Genomic DNA, 18591 nt, shown 5'->3' with positions numbered 1-18591 from the left:
AATTTATATTTTGGGTATCAGTAAGAAAGGAGATTTCCAGAGTTTTTTACCCCGAAGGAAGGAACTCATAGGACATGGCCCTAGAATGGCCCAATAATACGTAACAGTGGACAGATGGGATCAATTCTCAATGAGAGCATCTAATGCTGAGATGACTTTCAAAGTTTAGCCAACTGTGCTGATGCCTGGGTTCCATCCTTTTTCAGGGACACCCTGGTTAAAGGATGGAAAGTTGCCACATTCCATTGAGCTCTAACACATATGGTGGTGGTGATTCCATTCATTAAATCTATGAACTCCCATTTCTGTTCACTGAGTTGATCCAAGCGGCTCGCCAGGTAGTGTGGAGGCCTTCTCCAGCAACATGACATCTGGCAAGAGACTCAAGACAGGGGAAGCCACCGCTTTCTACAAGTGAGCTATGCCAGAGAGGCCAAGTTGGGCTCCATCCTGCATCCAGGAGGCCTTGGTATCGGAGCCAGGCCATGGAGTGTTGCTTCCATGACCAAAGCATAATGGGCAATTGGATAGAAAAGGTCACAGGCTTGGGCACTGGGAGAGCCTCCGTTTTCAAGAGAGTCCAGGATGTGGCCAGTAAAATGCCAACACAATGGTGTATAGTACAGGGCTGAAGAAGGGCAATATTTTGTATCAGAAGTCCACGGACAAGTTATAGCCATTGCAGGTGATTCAGAGAATTAATGAGGCATGAGAAGAGGTTGTTAAAGCCGCCTCTACAGTGAAGAAGTCTCTTAAGGCACCAACAGAGATGCCTGCCCATTTCAGTTTGGACAGATTTTATAGCATTTGTTGGAGGGACCCTTCTTTAAGGTGGGCTGATTTGCAAGTAACAGCATCAGCGAGATTAAGTAAAATTTGTAAATGTGGAATATGTTGCCTCCAGAACTCAAAAGGACTAAAAGATGTCAGAGAGGGACAGTTATGTTCCTCTGCTCATCTTGACAGCATCAGAGATGGAGTAGTCCTCAGTTCACCAAATAATTTTCAGGAATTTAACCAAGGTGGCAGGGTCTTACACTTATGCATGAACCAATGATCCATCCCCTTTTCAAAGCTCCTTTATGAGTATTTGCATGTCTTGAATGAGTGTCCCAAATGAACTTTCTGCAGAGGAGGATATCATCGATGTAATATCGTACCTGTGCTTCTGGAGAAGGGTTGAAGCAGTTAAGATCTTGCCTGCAAAGACTGTGTGCAACAGAAGGCTGCTGAGGTATCCATGGGTGGCCTGGTAGAGGTGTATTATGTTCCTTCAGAAGTGAAGCCAAACTGCAGTCAAGAGGCTGGTGAAATACACACTGAACAGAACATGTTAGTGAATTTATTATAGCAGATTTTTTTTAAAAACAAATTTCTGGTTGGATAGAATCAGTAACTTTTTTTTGAGCATTATGTATGAAAGCCTTAAAGGGGCCCACAGCATTAAGTTTATGAGTTCATTCTTTATTAATGAACATTATTAATAAACATTAAGTTAATTCTTTCAAGGTTTCAGACCATGGCAAATTGGGCTGTTACCCACTGTTACCATATTGTCTTAACTTTGATTTTTCTCTGACTCCAATGTGATTGTTGTTTCAAGAACTTTACCTGACATGTGGCTTTGTAAGAAAATTCAATATTGCTATTTCTCCAGCTACAATAGGTTTTTACAAAGCCCAGATAATTGCATGCTTTCTTAAAATTAGGATGCCAACAATTTTTTTTTTACAAAGAGAGTTCATTCTCTATTAATTTTGTTTAAGTTTGAATTGTGTAGCCATAACTTCAATATTAAATTTATAAATCAGAAATAAACCTATGGTATTAATAAATTCATATGTGTATCTATGAAAAAGTGATTATGTCAATAACAACCTATTTACAGAAACAAAGAACATTTCCTTGTTTAAGAATATACTCAAACAAAACCACAGATGCAGGTGTAAAATTAAAATGAGTATACTTCATCTGTGATATATCTACCATAGGCTTTTTCAACACCTGTTGACCAGTCAATGAGAGGAAACATTGGGGTCTAAGGACATGCCAGTTCTGTAGAAATTCTTTCCCCAAATAGTTATGAGCAAACTGCTTGGCCAACAGATACACAACAGACCTCAGGATTTTAAGTAGCAGAGCAACTGTCTTCAGTGGTTGGCATTTCTTAAATATTTAAATCCTTCTTTGGTTCAACAGCTGATTTCCTCCTTTGTCATATTCTTTGCTATCTATTTTCCCAGGGAGTGACAGCCACATCTTTCCACATTAGACTTCTTGGATAAGAAGCTTCTCAAATTGTCCCACAGTAGTCCATAGCTGTCCAGCGGTGACCTCTTAGCTTGCAAATTGAATATCCCCTTTGACAAATAACTCTATGAGGCATGTATAATGTAAACTTTAAGAGAAACAAAACACTGTGCATTTTTAATTATGTCAAATAAGTCTTAAAGCCATTTTTAAATATTCAATTATTTTGGTAGATTTCCCTTTTCCCTTTAGTGGAGAAAAATAAATAAAATAATGTAGAAAATCAAAGTGTTTCATCTAGTCAACATGTTATCCTTTATTTCAACTCAATTTAAAACATTAAAGCCTTCAGCCATAAAAAAGATGCTTACATTTTTAAATAATGCCTTCATAGTGTAAATGCAAATAATTTCTTCTTCTTTCCATTAGCATTCAGTAATGAGTTTTTACTGTGCTATATCACTTTAAATGGTCCCTATGACTACTCCTACCAATAGTGTAAAAGTGTTCCTATTTCTCCACAGCCTCACTAGCATCTGTTGTTTCCTGACCTTTTAATAATTGGCATTCTAACTGATGTGAGATGGTATTGAATTGTGGTTTTGATTTCCATTTCTCTAATGACCAGTGACGATGAGCATTTTTTCGTATGTTTGTTGGTTCCATAAATGTCTTCTTTTGAGAAGTGTCTGTTCATATCCTTTGCCCACTTTTTGATGCGGTTGTTTTTTTTCTTGTAAATTTGAATGTAAATTCCTTCTACATTCTGGATATTTCTTGTAAATCTGAATGTAAATTCCTTCTACATTCTGGATATTAGACCTTTGTCAGATGGGTAGATTGTAAAACTTTTCTCCCATTCTGTAGGTTACCTGTTCACTCTAATGATAGTTTCTTCTGCTGTGCAGAAGCTCATTAGTTTGATTAGATCCCATTTGGCAATGTTGCCATTGCTTTTGGTGTTTTAGTCATGAAGTCTTTCCCATGCCTATGTCCTGAATAGTATTTGCCTAGGTTTTCTTCTAGGGTTTTTATGGTTTTGCGTTTTACATTTAAGTCTTTAATCCATCTTGAGTTAATTTTTGCATAAGGTGTAAGGAAAGGGTCCAGTTTCTGTTTTCTGCATATGGCTAGCCAGTTTTCCCAACACCATTTATTAAAAACGGAATCCTTTCCCCATTGCTTGTTTTTGTCAGATTTGTCAAAGGTCAGATTGTTGTAGATGTGTGGTGTTATTTCTGAGCGTTTGCCAGAAATGCTATATAGAATTCTCTATATATCTGTTTGGTACCAATACCATGCTGTTTTGGTTACTGTAGCCTTGTAGTATAAGGTCAGGATGCGTGATGCCTCCAGTTTTGTTCTTTTTGCTTAGGATTGTCTTGGCTATTTTTTGGTTCCACGTGAAATTTAAAGCGTTTTTTTTCCAATTCTGCAAAAAAAACTCAGTGGTAGCTTGATGGGAATACCATTGAATCTATAAATTACTTTGGACAGTATGGCCATTTTCATGACACTGATTCTTCCTATCCATGATCATGGAATTTTTTTCCATTTGTTTGTGTTCTTTCTTATTTCCTTGAGCAGTGGTTTGTAGTTCTCCTTGAAGAGGTCCCTCATGTCCCTTGTAAATTGTATTCCTAGGTATTTTATTCTTTGTAGCAATTGTGAATCAAAGTTTACTCATGATTTGGCACTCTGCTCGTCTGTTGTTGTTGTTGGTGTATACAAATGCTTGTGATTTTTGCACATTGATTTTGTATCCTGAGACTTCACTGAAGTTGCTTATCAGCTTAAGGAGTTTTTGGACTGAGATGATGGGGTTTTCTAAATATACAATCATGTCTTCTGCAAACAGAGACAATTTGACTTCTCTCTTCTTATGTGAATACCCTCTATTTCTTTCTCTTGCCTGATTATCCTGGCCAGAACGTCCTATATTATGTTGAATAGAATTGGTGAGGGAGGGCATTCTTGGGATTACGTTTATTGATTTGCATGTGTTGAACCAGCCTTGCATCCCAGGGATGAAGCTGACTTGATACTTGTGTATGTTTTATGAAGTTCTTGGGCTGTGTTTTTCAGTTCCATTAGGTCATTTATGTTCTTCTCTAAACTGCTTATTCTAGTTAGCAGTCTCTGCAACCTTTTATCAAGGTTCTTAGCTTCCTTGCCTTGCGTTAGAACATGCTCCTTTAGTTCAGAGGAGTTTGTTACTACCCACCTTCTGAAGCCTACTTCTGTCAATTCTTCAGTCTCACTGTCATTTTGTGCCCTTGTTGGAGAGGAATTGTGATCATTTGGAGGAGAAGAGGCATTCTGGTTTTTGGAATTATCAGCATTTTTGCTCTAGTTTTTCCTCATCTCTGTGGATTTAGCTACCTTTGATCTTTGAGAGTGATGACCTTTGGATGGGGTTTTGTGGGGGGGTTCTTTATGTTGATGTTGATGTTGTTACTGTTTGTTAGTTTTTCTTCTAACAGTCAGGCCCCTCTTCTGCAGAGCTGCTGCAGTTTGCTGGAGGTCCACTCCAGACCCCGTTCGCCTGGGTATCACCAGTGGAGGCTGAAGAACAACAAAGATTGCTGCCTACTCCTTCCTGTGGAAGCTTCATCCCAGAGGGGCACTGGCCTGATGACAGCAGGAGCTCTCCTGTTTGAGGTGTCTGTCAACCCCTGTTGGGGGATTTCTCCCAGTCAGGAGTCACGGGGGTGAGGGACCCACTTGAGGATGCAGTCTGTCACTTAGCAGAGCTGGTGTGCTGTACTGGGAGAATCCCTCTTGTCAGAATCAGCTGCTCTCTTCAGACTCAGCAGGCAAGAAAGACTAAATCCCTGAGGCTGTGCCCACAGCCGCCCCTTCCCCCAGGTGCTCTGTTTCAGGGAGATGAGGGTTTTGTCTGTAAGCCCCTGACTGGATCTGTTACCTTTCCTTCAGAGATGCCCTGCCCAGTAAAGAGGAGTCTAGAGAAGCAGTCTGGCCACCATCTCTTTGCCGTGCCCAGCCCAGACCTCCCAGCCTCCTTAGGACTGCCAGGGGAAAACTTCCTACTCAAGCCACAGTAATAGCAGACGCCCCTCCCCCTATTAGGTTCGAGCATCCCGGGTGGACTTCAGACTGCTGTGCTGGCAGCGAGAATTTTAAGCTAGTGGATTTTAGCTTGCTGGACTCCGTGGAGGTGAGATCCGCTGAGTGAGACTGCTTGGCTCCCTGGCTTCAGGCTCCTTTCCAGAGGAGTGAACGGCTCTGTCTTGCTGGGGTTCCAGGCGCCACTGGGTTATGGGAAAAAAAAACAAAACAAAAAAAACAAAACAAAAAAAAACCCCTGCAGCTAGCTTGGTGTCTGCACAAACAGCCGCCCCGTTTTGTGCTTGAAACCCAGGGCCCTGGTGGTGTAGGCACACGTGGGAATCTCCTGATCTGCAGATTGAAAAAACCGTGGGGTAATTGTAGTAACCCAGCAGGGGAGCACAGTCCCCCAGGGCCTCTCTTGGCTGGGGGAGGGCCGTCCCCTGGTTTCTTGCACTTCCCGGATGAACAGACGCCCCACCCTGCTTCTGCTCGCCCTCTGTGGGTTGGATCCATTGCCTAACCATTCCCAATGAGATGAACTGGGTACCTCAGTTGGAAATGCCGAAGTGATCCACCTTCTGCGTTGTTCCACCTGGGAGCTGCAGACCCAAGCTGTTCCTATTTGACCATCTTGGCCCCTCCTCAAGATAACATTTTTAAAAAATGGCTTTTAGATGGGGGTCTCCCTATGTTGCCCAGGCTGCACTGAAACTCCTGCATTCAAAGGATCCTCCTACTTTAGCCTCCCAAGTAGCGGGGTCTCTAGGCACACACCACCAGCCTAGCCTGACAGCATCTAAAACACTAATTTATAATACCGTATTACTTTCCAGGCACTAACATCATCCTTAATGAATCAGTCCAACCTTGTTATAATAACTTAAGAGGCTTAGTCTGGTGTAAATATTTTAAGGAAGAGAACTTCCATATTTCATATTCTTGTATTGCAATATTTCATAACAGGTATGTTTTTCTCCACTCTGTACAGAATGAAGGAAATGTCATGTTGCATTATGTTTTTTGATGAAATCAAATCCAGTTTTCAGACCTTTCAGGAGAATAAGCTTTTTTTTCCTTTTTTTTTTTCTTCTTATGAATTTCTTCCTTCACTGGCCTTATACCGGGATTTATGGACCCAGGAACCCAGACAAATGTTGGGGAGGCCTCCTCTGGTCCGTAGCCCACTGCAGTTCACCATGAGACTCATTGTTCTAATCCCCATGGCCCATTACAAAGAATAGGCATCCACTACTTTCACTGCAGCTTCCAAGGCCATGATGCTTAATCTCAGTGCCCAGGAGTTCATGCCCAGGCCTACTATGCCTGGACACTGTTCTGTCCTGCATGAGTGTCCTGGCCAATCACAGAACCCACCACCCACCTGCTTTTCCAGGCTCTGAGAACTCAACTATTTCTTGGGCTGAGACCAGAATCTTCCCCTAGAAGCACCAGCCCCGTCTGATGCTTCTAGAATTGTTTCCATCATACGTACAAATCTGTATCATTTTGAGGGTTTTTACACCTATACTTGCAATTTTTTTATTCTTATAATTCAGAAATACAAAGTGTGAATTTCTTTCTGGGATAGAGGAACTCTACCTATAATAAGACTTGGCTAGACTTCCTGAGAGATAGAAAGGAAAACTTGTATTTTTTGATACACCTTAAAAGGAAGGGAAACATTTTTTACTCATTTTAAAATGTTGACAAGAGCAAAAAGAAATGAGTAAGTTTTTATTAAAGGAAATATTAAATGAGAGAACATTTCTTCAGCACTGCATTGAGATGGGGTTGTAAAGTTTGCCTAAGATTTACCAAAGTTATTGCCTAGGTTCAGCTCAGTCTGGAGAAAAAAAAACCACCTGGTAAGACTCTGAGATATGTACTATTCTTTCAATAATAAAACATTGGAGGGAGGTGGGGAGGGTTAATGGGTACAAAAAGATTAGAAAGAATGAATAAGACCTAGTATTTGCTAGCACAACAGGGTGACTATAGTCAATAATAATTTAACTGTACATTGTAAAATAACTAAAAGAGTATAATTGGATTGTCTGTAACACAAAAGATAAATGCTTGAGGGGGTGATACCCAATTTTCCATGATGTGATTAGTACACATTGCATGCCTGTACCAAACTATTTCATGTAGCCCATAAGTATATATACCCACTGCATACCCATAAAAATTAAAAACAACTTTTTAAAATTAAATAAAAACATATGAAAACATTAACATGATGGTGGATTTATATAAGAGAAAAAGCATCTATTTTATTGAAAAAATAATAATATATTGTATATATGATATTATTCGCCATTTGTCTGATTAATCCTGATATTCCATTCCCTAATGCTCATACCACCACCATTTTAAAATGTTAATATTTTTACATATTGTACCATATCTTGTGTGAAGAAATAAAATTACAGGCATATTTGAAGCTCTTATTTTCCCTTCCTCAATCCAATTCCCTAGACTTCTTCCAGTGATTCATCTGCTGTCTTCTAGGATGTGCATTCTTAGGTCTGAAGGCTTCCAGATTAGTTTTTCTGAAGAAAAGTGGGGATGGGAAAGTAGTGCACCTTAAGGATTCTTTCAGCCTGGTTTGAAGCCCCTACCTCACTACGTATATCCATAGTTTGCCAATTAAAAGTATCTGTAAGGAAGTGCCCTGGTGCCTCCAATTCCTGAGTCTCCCTGGGCTTTAAGACAAATCGTTTGTATGTCATTAGCATCTCTTTCTGAAGGGGTTTCCGTTTTGATTCGTTCTGCTCTTTAATTTAGTTACACCACTGCTTCATTTGTTCACCATTTCCAACAATCTTGTTGATTTCTAGCATATTTTACTATCTCTTACTCCAATCTTTGTCCTGTTAGGTTTGTATTATGATATTTGTGAAGTTTTCAAAAGAAAAATCATATGTTAAATCAGCCAAGCTCACTTAGAAACTTGTTTAAACAAGAAGCTGGATCAAGTGCGATGATGAAGTATCATATAAATAAAAGACTCAGGACTTCAATTCCAAGTTAACATAACAAAGAATTTTTCATTATAGTTTCACCTTTTAGATATGGTTCTGCTACCAGACATTGGGACAGCCATGATTTTTGTTCTATTTACCTATATTTGCTATTTGGAGGATTAAAATATTAGACTACATTAAACACAGATGCTACAGAATAGATAATACAGGTCTTGTGGGGCATTTTGACAACTAACAAAAAGACTTATCCTTGTTATAAACAAGTGTCTTCCCCTACAGGCTATATTTAATTCTGACATCTTCTGATGTCTTATGATCTAGTACCCATTAACAATATAAAGAAATCTTTGACACTGATCTTATATTTATATAAGTATTCATAATCTCATTTAAAATGCTGTTAATAGATGAAAAAATGGAAGGTTGAGTCATTATCAACTGAATTAAATCAATACAGAGAGATAATTGCTTGGGCTTTTTATTTTAATCCTAGATACAATCTTGGAGCACCCCAATTTAAAGGTATACAGAATAAAAATATGTAAGTTGGGCTCATCCATTCATCCATTTATTTATTCTTCCAACAAACATTTCTTGGATGCTTGATGTGTTAGGAACTGATCTGAGAAATCAATGTATGACTTCAACCAGGGGTGTCTAATCTTTTAACCTCCCTCGGCCACATTAGAAGAAGAAGAAGAATTGTTTTGGGCCTCACATAAAATATACTAACATTAATGATAGTTGATGAGTTAACAAAAATCAAAAAAATCTCATAATGTTTTAAGAAAGTTTACAAATTTGTGTTGGGCCACATTCAAAGCCACCCTGGGCCATGGGTTGGGCAAACTTGGCTTAAACCCAGCTTCTATATGATTCTTGGCAATCAATTTGATTTTTTTTTTTTGAGACAGAGTCTCACTCAGTCGCCCAGGCTGGAGTGCAGTGGCGCAATCTCGGCTCACTGCAAGCTCCGCCTCCCGGGTTCATGCCATTCTCCTGCCTCAGCCTCCCAAGAAGCTGGGACTACAGGCGCGCACCGCCATGCCCAGCTAATTTTTTGTGTTTTTAGTAGAGACGGGGTTTCACCATGTTAGCCAGGATGGTCTCAATCTCCTGACCTCGTGATCCGCCCGCCTCGACCTCCCAAAGTGCTGGGATTACAGGCGTTAGCCACTGCGCCTGGCTCAATTTGATTTTCTTGTCATGAACTATGTCTATAATATTCACCATCATTAATGACCACTTTTACCTAATAATGTGAGTAAAACAGGTAGCTATTTTGTAATAGTTACTGGATTACTATGTTAAGATAATCTACCAGTTGAGTAAAATTTAAATGCACATAGAAGATCATAGGAAGAAGAGCTTTCATTGGAGTTTCACTTTTTCTACTTGGAATCACATACTGTACCTTTAATTGACTAAAAATATGCTGAAATGGCAAGTGGTCATTTTCAGCTACAAGTCCAGAGTACAGAGGAACGTGTTTAAATCCTATATTTACAAGATCCATAAATATAGTTCCTTCTATGTTAAGTGGCTTTATTTCTAAGAACCCAGCCCTCAGTCCTGGGGGTGCTTCCCAGCCCGCTGCTGGAATTCCTGATCATGGCAGTCTGCTGAAACATGAGCTCAGTTACCAAATATAGCTGAGTGGAGTAAGAGGACAGATGAGAGTCTGAGGCCACAGTTGCCTCAAAGTGACCACGGACCAGGCAGTCTTTAATGAATAGACAAGACCAACCTCCATTCTCCCAGTAAAGAAATATTCATCTGAAATTCATCACTTTTCTGGAGGCCTCAAACTGACCAAGTGTTGAAAAGGTCTTTAAGGCGTATCTCAAAATGTTAACAAATAGTACAACATTTCAAGAACTTAAAAAAAAAAAAAGCTAAAATCATAACAATATTTTTTTCTGAAGTTATGACGCTATTTAGAAGGTGCCTTGATTTTGTTTTTATTTGGAGAGGAAAGGCGATAGGAATAGTATAATCTTTCCAAAATAGACAATACGTAAGATTACCTGCAGGCTTTATATCCACCTATGCTCTTGGAGAACTACATTTCTACTATAATCACAAGCATGCTACATTGGTGCTTTCAATCACAAAAGGATTAAATATACTCATGGAGAACTTTTCTCAAGATTGTGCATATGTTTCACGGAAAATGATAAGGCAGCTATAGGAAATTTCACCCATACTTAAGCTAAATACTGATGGCTAAAAACCAATACGTTGTATATTTTAGTAACATTTGAAGTTGTGGATTATACTTTCAGAGGATTTTTAAAAACAATTCACTAGATATAATAAAGTAATTGATACACTAAATGGAAGTTCTTAAAAATTATATTAATACATGAAATGTATATATTTCTCTTTCAAAAACTTAAAACTTACCTAAGAAAACTACTATATATTCTCTGGCTGCTGGTTAAATTAAAACATTGCATTATAACATCACATTGCTTTAAAGTTACCTGTGAAATTTTCTTGCATCCAGTATATGAGGCTGATAGAGATTAATTTTAAACTCATATCTTTTTTGACATTTGCTATAATTGCTAATTGCCTATTAGTATGAAGAATACATATAAATGAAGAACACATTCAAATTCTTTCTAAAAGTTTATTTTTAATGGTTTTAAACCATTAAAAATCAAGTAAATCACTGTTGCACAGAAATTAAATCCTTATTACATGATAAATATCCCTTTCCATAATCAAATCTTATATAGATATGATTAAGAGTTTGAGAAATAGTCCAGTGAATTAGAGGAAAGTCTCTACTGTTCAAATGAATTATGTAAAATGATAAAATCATGGATGACTCATTAAATTATTGCAATTATGGACAGGGGCTGAGAGATTTATTGGGCTAATAAGCAAATTTATTATTTACATTCCTAGGAAACAAATTAGAAGACATACTTGCCTGGCACCAAAACCAACTCAAATCCAGTTTCACAAGAAAAAAGATGTCATTCTCCCATATTTAAAAAAAGAATCTTCACTTAATCTCATCAATGACTCCAACTATCACTCCATATCTCTGCTCCCTTTTACATGAAAACTAAAAACTTGTCTGTACTTGCCTTCTTTACTTCTTCACCTCCCAGTCTCTCCTCAAACTACTCCATCAACATTTTTATCCTGACCACTCCCTTGTGAAACTGCACTCTCACGGTAACCAACAACCTCCACATTGCTACATCCCTTCTCATCCTACTCAACATCGACATAGTTGATTACTCCCTCTTCTTGAAACACATTCTACACTTGACTTAAAGAACACCACCTTCTCCTTGTTTTTTTCCTACTTCACTGGCTACTTCTCAATCTTTTTTTCAGCTCCTCAATTGATTTCTGACTTAAAAATGTTGGACTGAACAAAATTTCATCTCTTTTCTATTTATACTCACTCATGGTGATTTCACCAACTCCTATGGCTTTATATATTATTTCTGTGCTAACTACCCCCATCTATTTATCTCAAGCCCTGGTCTCTGCCGGAGTTCAAGCTATTCCTGGAATGTCTCATATGCTACTCAAACTAGTTTGTTCCAAAACAGAACTTACGAATCCTCCATATCCTCATACCTCCTCTTCTCTGTCTCTCTAAATAGTACTCACCCTATCACAAGGCAAAATTCTCCAGGTCATCCTTGTTTCCTCTCTTAGCCTCCTAACCATTATATGGTTCATCAGTAAGTTCTTCCTTGAATTTTCCAGTTATCTGGAACTTCACTCAGAGTTAACCTAAATACTGATGGTCAAATACTGATCCCTTCTAACTGTATCCAACTGATTCCAAGTTCCATGACTATCATAGTAACATGCTTCTCCTCCCATCTCCTTTTCTCTATGCTCATGTCACTGGAAACATCTTTTATAAATGCAAGTCAGATCATATCCATATCCTAGCTAAACTGTTCCAATGGCTTTCTTTAATATTTAGGTTTACAGCCTACAAGATCCAACATTCCATCACCTTTCAAACCCCTCCAGGCTCATCTTGCACTGTGCTCTTTTGTGCCACCTAGCTATGCTGGCCTTCTTTCTATAGCTTGACCACAGTTCATTCTTTTCTCGGGACCACTGACCTACTGTCACTTCTGCCTGGAAATTTCTTTCTCCCAAACAAGTGCATGGCTTGTTTCGTCTCCCACATTCTACATCACTCCCTATTTAGTCATAGACTCTATTACTACATAAAATTATATCATATATGTTTCTTTATTATCTTCCTACTTCATTAGAAGGCAAACTCCTTAAAAGCAATGACTTTTTTCTTTTGCTTATTTATGTCCATATTCTAGATCAGCATCTGATGCATAGCAGGTGTTCAATGAACTAGACACTCAACTGTTGTCAATACTGTCTCTCCGTGAAGTATTTTTCTTCTTTGTGCCAACTCTACTTCTCTGACTCACAGCAGAGAGCTTTACATGTTACTGCTTCATTTGCTAAAGAAATATTCTCTCTGTTGGTATTTTCATGTCCAAAAAATTCCAGAAAAATAATTCATTGAAAGAGAAATTTTAGGCCGGGCGAGGTGGCTCATGCCTGTAATCCCAGCACTTTGGGAGGCCAAGGCGGGCGGATCATGAAGTCAGGAGATCGAGACCATCCTGGCTAACACGGCAAAACCCTGTCTCTACTAAAAATAAAAAAAAAAAAAGGCCGGGCGCGGTGGCTCAAGCCTGTAATCCCAGCACTTTGAGAGGCCGAGACGGGCGGATCATGAGGTCAGGAAATCGAGACCACCCTGGCTAACACGGTGAAACCCCGCCTCTACTAAAAAATACAAAAAACAACAACAACAACAACTAGCCGGGCAAGGTGACGGGCGCCTGTAGTCCCAGCTACTCGGGAGGCTGAGGCAGGAGAATGGCGTGAACCTGGGAGGCGGAGCTTGCAGTGAGCTGAGATCCAGCCACTGCACTCCAGCCTGGGGGACAGAGCGAGACTCTGTCTCAAAAAAAGAAAAAAAGAAAGAAAGATAAATTTTATATTATTATAATAAATAGAGCATGAAATGCTGCCAGAGTTCCCTATGAAATCATGGTGCCAGCTTGCTCTTTAAAGTTCCTGCTAAAAAACAAAAACACAAAACAGAACAGCAAAGTGTCTGCTATTAGACCTACCTCAAATGTAATTATGATTGGACACAATTACTGTCAATAATTCCTACTCAAGAAGAGGTCTGAATAAAGAATTTAGAAACAGATCCTCTTTTGAAACAGATACCAGGTTGCATCCCATCTCCTCTCTTATTCTTTCAAAAAGAAGGGATCAAAGATTGGCTCATTCATCTGGAAAAAAAAAAAAAAAAAAAGACTTTATCTTCCAGTCAAAGACTTGGAAATGTGGTAAAGGGTATAAAACAAGTAAAGAGTGAAAGCTAATTTGGTAATATATTATTTATTATTCCAGTGACAGAAATAAACCACTCTTACATTAAGCATATGGTAAAGGATAAAAGATGGTAAAAATTTCTAGAGTCTCTGAGTCTCTATTTTTCTTAAACTGGTATCACTGTGATTTTTTAAATATACTTTATTTTTCGAGCAGTTTTAGGTTCATGGAAAAATTGGAGGAAGGAATAGAGATTTCTTGTATACCCCATCCTAAAATATGCATAGCCTCTGAGACTATCAAAATCCTTATATGAAAGTGGTACACTTGTTACAACTGATGAACCTATAGTGACAATAATAATCACCAAAGTTTCATAGTCTACATTTGTGTTCACCTGTGATGGTGTACATTCTGTGAGTTTTGGCAAATCTGTAATGACATGAATCCACCATTATAGCATCACACATAGTAGTTTTACCACCGCTAAAAAAAATCCTCCACCCATTCATCCCTCCCTCCCCTCAACCTCTGGTGACCAAAAATCCTTTGACTGTCTTCATAGTTTTGACTTTTCCCAAATCTCATACAAGTGGAATCATACAATATGTAGTCTTTTGAAATTGACCTTTTTCACTTAGTAATAATGTACATTTAAAGGCCTTTCATGTATCTTCAAGACTTGATGGCTCATTTCATTTTAGAGTTGAATAACATTCTATTGTCTGGATGTATCATGGTTTATATATCCATTGACCTACTGAAGAACATCTTGGTTATTTTCCAAGTTTTGAAAATTATGAATAAAGCCACTATAAATATCCATGTGCATATTTTTGTGTAGGCATAAGTTTTCAACTCATTTGAGTAAATAACAAGGAGTACAATTTCCGGATTATATAATACTATATTTAGTTTTGCAAAAAACTGCCTGTTTTCCAAAATGTCTGTACCATTCTGTATTTCCACAAGCAAGTAATAAGCATTTCAGTTGTTCCACATCCTTGCTGGCATTTGATAGTGTTTTAGATTTTGGCCATTCTAATAGGCGTGTAGTGGTGTCTCATTGTTCTATCAACTTCCATTTTCCTGATTACATATGATGTTGAGCATGTTTTCATATGCTTATTATCCACATATCTTTTTGGTGAGTTGTCCAAAAAGAGTTGTCTCTATTTATTCAGAGATTTTTTTTTCATTTAAAACATTTTATTTAGCCCATAAAATCCAAACATATTTTGAAGAAAAATTCCCCAGACAAAATGACATAAATAAACCTCTCCTCCATTAAGTATCATATACTTCCTGAGACTTTCCATTCAGCTTCATTTTTAGCTATTTCACCCTTGTAGGGAAGTATTCGGATAACACCATTTCTCAGTCTTACATCATATATGGTCTGAAGGTCATAACTTTGAAATTTAAAGACTGTAAGATTACATTCTTTAATGCCTCTTTATTGAAGTTCTCCATGACATTTTCAAGTAGAGTACTATCCTAGACTTTTGCATTGCTGCTCCCAACCAAATTTTTACATTTTCTTTGCTTGTTTTTTTTACTATTTTTTTTTAACTTTTAAGTTCAGGGGTGCACGTGCAGGCTTGTTTTGTAGGTAAACTGCGTGTTGTGGGGGTATGGATTATTTGATCACCCAGGTAATAAGCATAGTACCCAATAGGTAGTTTTTCAGTTCTCACCCACCTCCCACCCTCTCCCCTCAAGTAGGCCCTGGTGTCTGTTGTTCCCTTTTTTGTATCCATATGTACTCAATGTCTAACTCCCACTTAACAAGTGAGAACATGTGGTATTTAGTTTTTGGTTCCTGTGTTAGTTCACTTAGGATAATGGTCTCTAGCTCCATCCATGTTGCTGCAATGACATAATCTCATTCTTTTTTGTGGTTGCATAGTATTCCATGGTATATCTGTATCAGTTTATCTTTACTCGGTCCACCACTGATGGACATTTAGGTTAATTCCATGTCTTTGTTACCATGAATAGTGCTGTGATAGATACATGTGTGTATATGTCTCAATGGTAGAGTGATTGATATTTCTTTGGGTATATATCCAATAATGGGATTGCTGGGTCAAATGGTAATTCTAAGTTCTTTGAGAAATTGCCATATTGCTTTCTGAAATAGTTGAACTAATTACCAGCCGTGTATAATTGCTCCCTTTTCTACACAACTTTGTCAGCACCTGTTATTTGCTGACTTCTTAATAATAGCCATTCTGACTGATGCAAGATAGTATCTCATAGTAGTTTTGATTTTTGTTTCTCTTATCATAAGTAATGTTAAGCATTCTTTCATATGCTTGTTGGCTGCATGTGTATGTCTTCTTTGGAAAAGTGTGTCTTTTGCCTGCTTTTTAACAGGATGTTGTTTTTTGCTTGTAAATTTGTTTAAGTTCCTTATAGATGCTGAATATGAGACCTTTGTCAGATGCACAGTTTGAAAATATTTTCTCCCCTCTATACGTTGTCTGTTTACTTTGTTGATGGTTTCTTTTGCTATGCAGAAGCTCTTTAGTTTGATTAGGTCCCATTTGTTGATTTTTATTTTTGTTGCAACTGCTTTTGGTGTCTTTTCATGAAATCCTTACCTGATCCTATGTCCAGAATGGTATTTCGTATGTTATCTTCCAGATTTTTATAGTTTTACATTTTACATTTAAGTCTTTAATCCTTCTTGAGTTGATATTTGTAGGTGGTATAATGTAGGGGTCCAGGTTCAATCTTTTGCATATGGCTAGTCAGTTACCTTAGCACCATTCATTGAAGGTGGAGTACTTTCCCCATCACTTGTTTTTTCCAGCTTCACTGAACATCAGATGGTTGTAGGTTTGTAGCATTTTTTCTGGGCTCTCTATTCAGTTCCATTGGTCTATGCGTCTGTTTTTGTACCAGTACCACACTGTTTAGTTACTGTAGTCTTGTAGTATAGTTTGAAGTTTAATGTGACACTTCTAGATTTGTTCTCATTGCTTAAGATTGAGTTGGCTATTTGAGCTCTTTTTTGGTTCTATATGAATTTTAAAATACTTTTTTTCTAATTCTGTGAAGAACGTCATTGGTTTGATGAAACAGCACTGAACCTACAAATTGCTTTGGGCAGTATGGCCATTTTAACAATATTGATTCTTCCTATCCATGAGCAATGACTGTTTTTCCATTTGTGTGTGTCGTCTCTGATTTCCTTTAGCAGTGTTTTGTAATTCTCGTTGTAGAGGTCTTTCACCTTCCTGGGTAGCTGTATTCCTACAAATTTTATTTTTATTGTGGTAAGTTTTTTGTTTTTTTTGAGATGGAGTTTCACTCCTTTTGCCCAGGCTGGAGTGCAGTGGCACAACCTCTGCCTCCCAGGTTCAAGCGATTCTCCTGCCTCAGCCTCCCAAGTAGCTGGGATTACAAGCACCTGCCACCACACCCAGCTAATTTTTTGTATTTTTAGTAGAGACGGGGTTTCACCATGTTGGCCAGGGTAGTCTCAATCTCTTTCCCTTGTGATCCACCCACCTCGGCCTCTCAAAGTGCTGTGATTACAGGCATGAGCCACCGCACCCGGCCTGTGGTAATTATAAATGGGATTGCATTCTGGATTTGGCTCCAGCTTGGATGTTATTGGTATATAGAAATGTTGCTGATTTTGCTACATTGATTCTTGTATCTTGAAACTTTGCTAAAGTTGTTTATCAGAACAAGGAGCTTTTGGGCAGAGACTATGGGGTTTTCTAGTTATAGAATCATATTGTCTTCAAACAGAGATAGTTTGACTTCCTCTCTTCCTGCTTGAATGTCTTTTTTTTCTCTTGCCTGATTCCTCTGGCTAGGATGTCCAGTACTGTGTTGAATAGGAGTTGAGAGAGAGCATTTTTATCTTGTTCTGCTTTTCAAAGAGAATGCTTCTAGCTTTTGCCCATTCTGTATGATGTTGGTTATGGCTTTGTCATAGATAAGTCTTATTATTTTGAAGTCTATTCCTTCAATGCATAATCTGTTGAGGGTTTTAACATGAAAGGATATTGAATTTTATTGAAGGCATTGTCTTCATCTATTGAGATAATCATTTGTTTTTAGGTTTTAATTCTGTGTATGTGATAAGTCACATTTATTGATTTGCACATTTTGAACCAACCTTGCATCACAGGGATGAAGCCTACTTGATCATGGTAGATAAGCTTTTTGATGTGCTGCGGAATTTGGTTTGCTAGCATTTTGTTAAGGATTTCTGCATCTATGTTCATCAAGAATATTGGTCTGAAGTTTTCTTTTTGTGTTGTGTCTCTGCTAGGTTTTGGTATCAGAATGATCCTGGCCTCATAAAATGAGTTAAGGAGGAGTCTTTCCTCAATGTTTTGGAACAGTTTCAGTAGAAATGGTACAAGCTACACACACACACACACACACACACACACACACACACACACACACACACACACACATAGAAAATAGAATTTGACTGTGAATCTATCTGGTCCTGGGCTCTTCGTGGTTGGTAGGTTTTTTATTAGTGATTCAATTTTGGAACTCATTATTGGTCTGTTCCCATCCTAGACCAGGATATTTCTTCCTAGTGCAATCCTGGGAGGTTTTATGCTCCCAGGATTTTATCCGTTTCTTCTAGGTTTTCCACTTTGTGTGCATGGAGGTGTTTATGGTCACCTCTGTTGAGTGCTTTTAAATATTTCTGCAGGATTAGTGGTAATGCCCCTTTTGTCATTTTTTTCTTTATTGGTCTAGCTAGTGATTTATCAATATTTATTCTCTCAAATAACCAATTATTAGATTAATTGATCTTCTGTGTGGTTTTCCACATCTCAATTTCCTTCAGTTCAGCACTGATTGTGGTTATTTCTTGTCTTCTGCTAGCTTTGGGATTGGTTTGCTCATTTCTCTAGTTCCTCCGTGTGTGATG

General features: G+C 38.1%; 1 protein-coding gene across 1 annotated transcript in view; it reads right to left on the bottom strand.

The window, feature by feature from the left end:
* Positions 1-18591, bottom strand: part of LOC105466702 (DExD/H-box 60 like) — a 213565-nt gene that overhangs the window by 13736 nt on the left and 181238 nt on the right. Inside the window, exon 38 of the transcript XR_011620831.1 lies at positions 1161-13630. The gene's annotated coding sequence lies outside the window, so the exon portion shown is untranslated. The remainder of the gene's footprint in view (positions 1-1160; positions 13631-18591) is intronic.

This window comes from Macaca nemestrina, chromosome 3 (assembly GCF_043159975.1).
Source record: "Macaca nemestrina isolate mMacNem1 chromosome 3, mMacNem.hap1, whole genome shotgun sequence".
Taxonomy (NCBI): Eukaryota; Metazoa; Chordata; class Mammalia; order Primates; family Cercopithecidae; genus Macaca; species Macaca nemestrina.
Note: the sequence above shows the minus strand (reverse complement) of the source record. Positions and strands in the feature narration are given on the sequence as shown.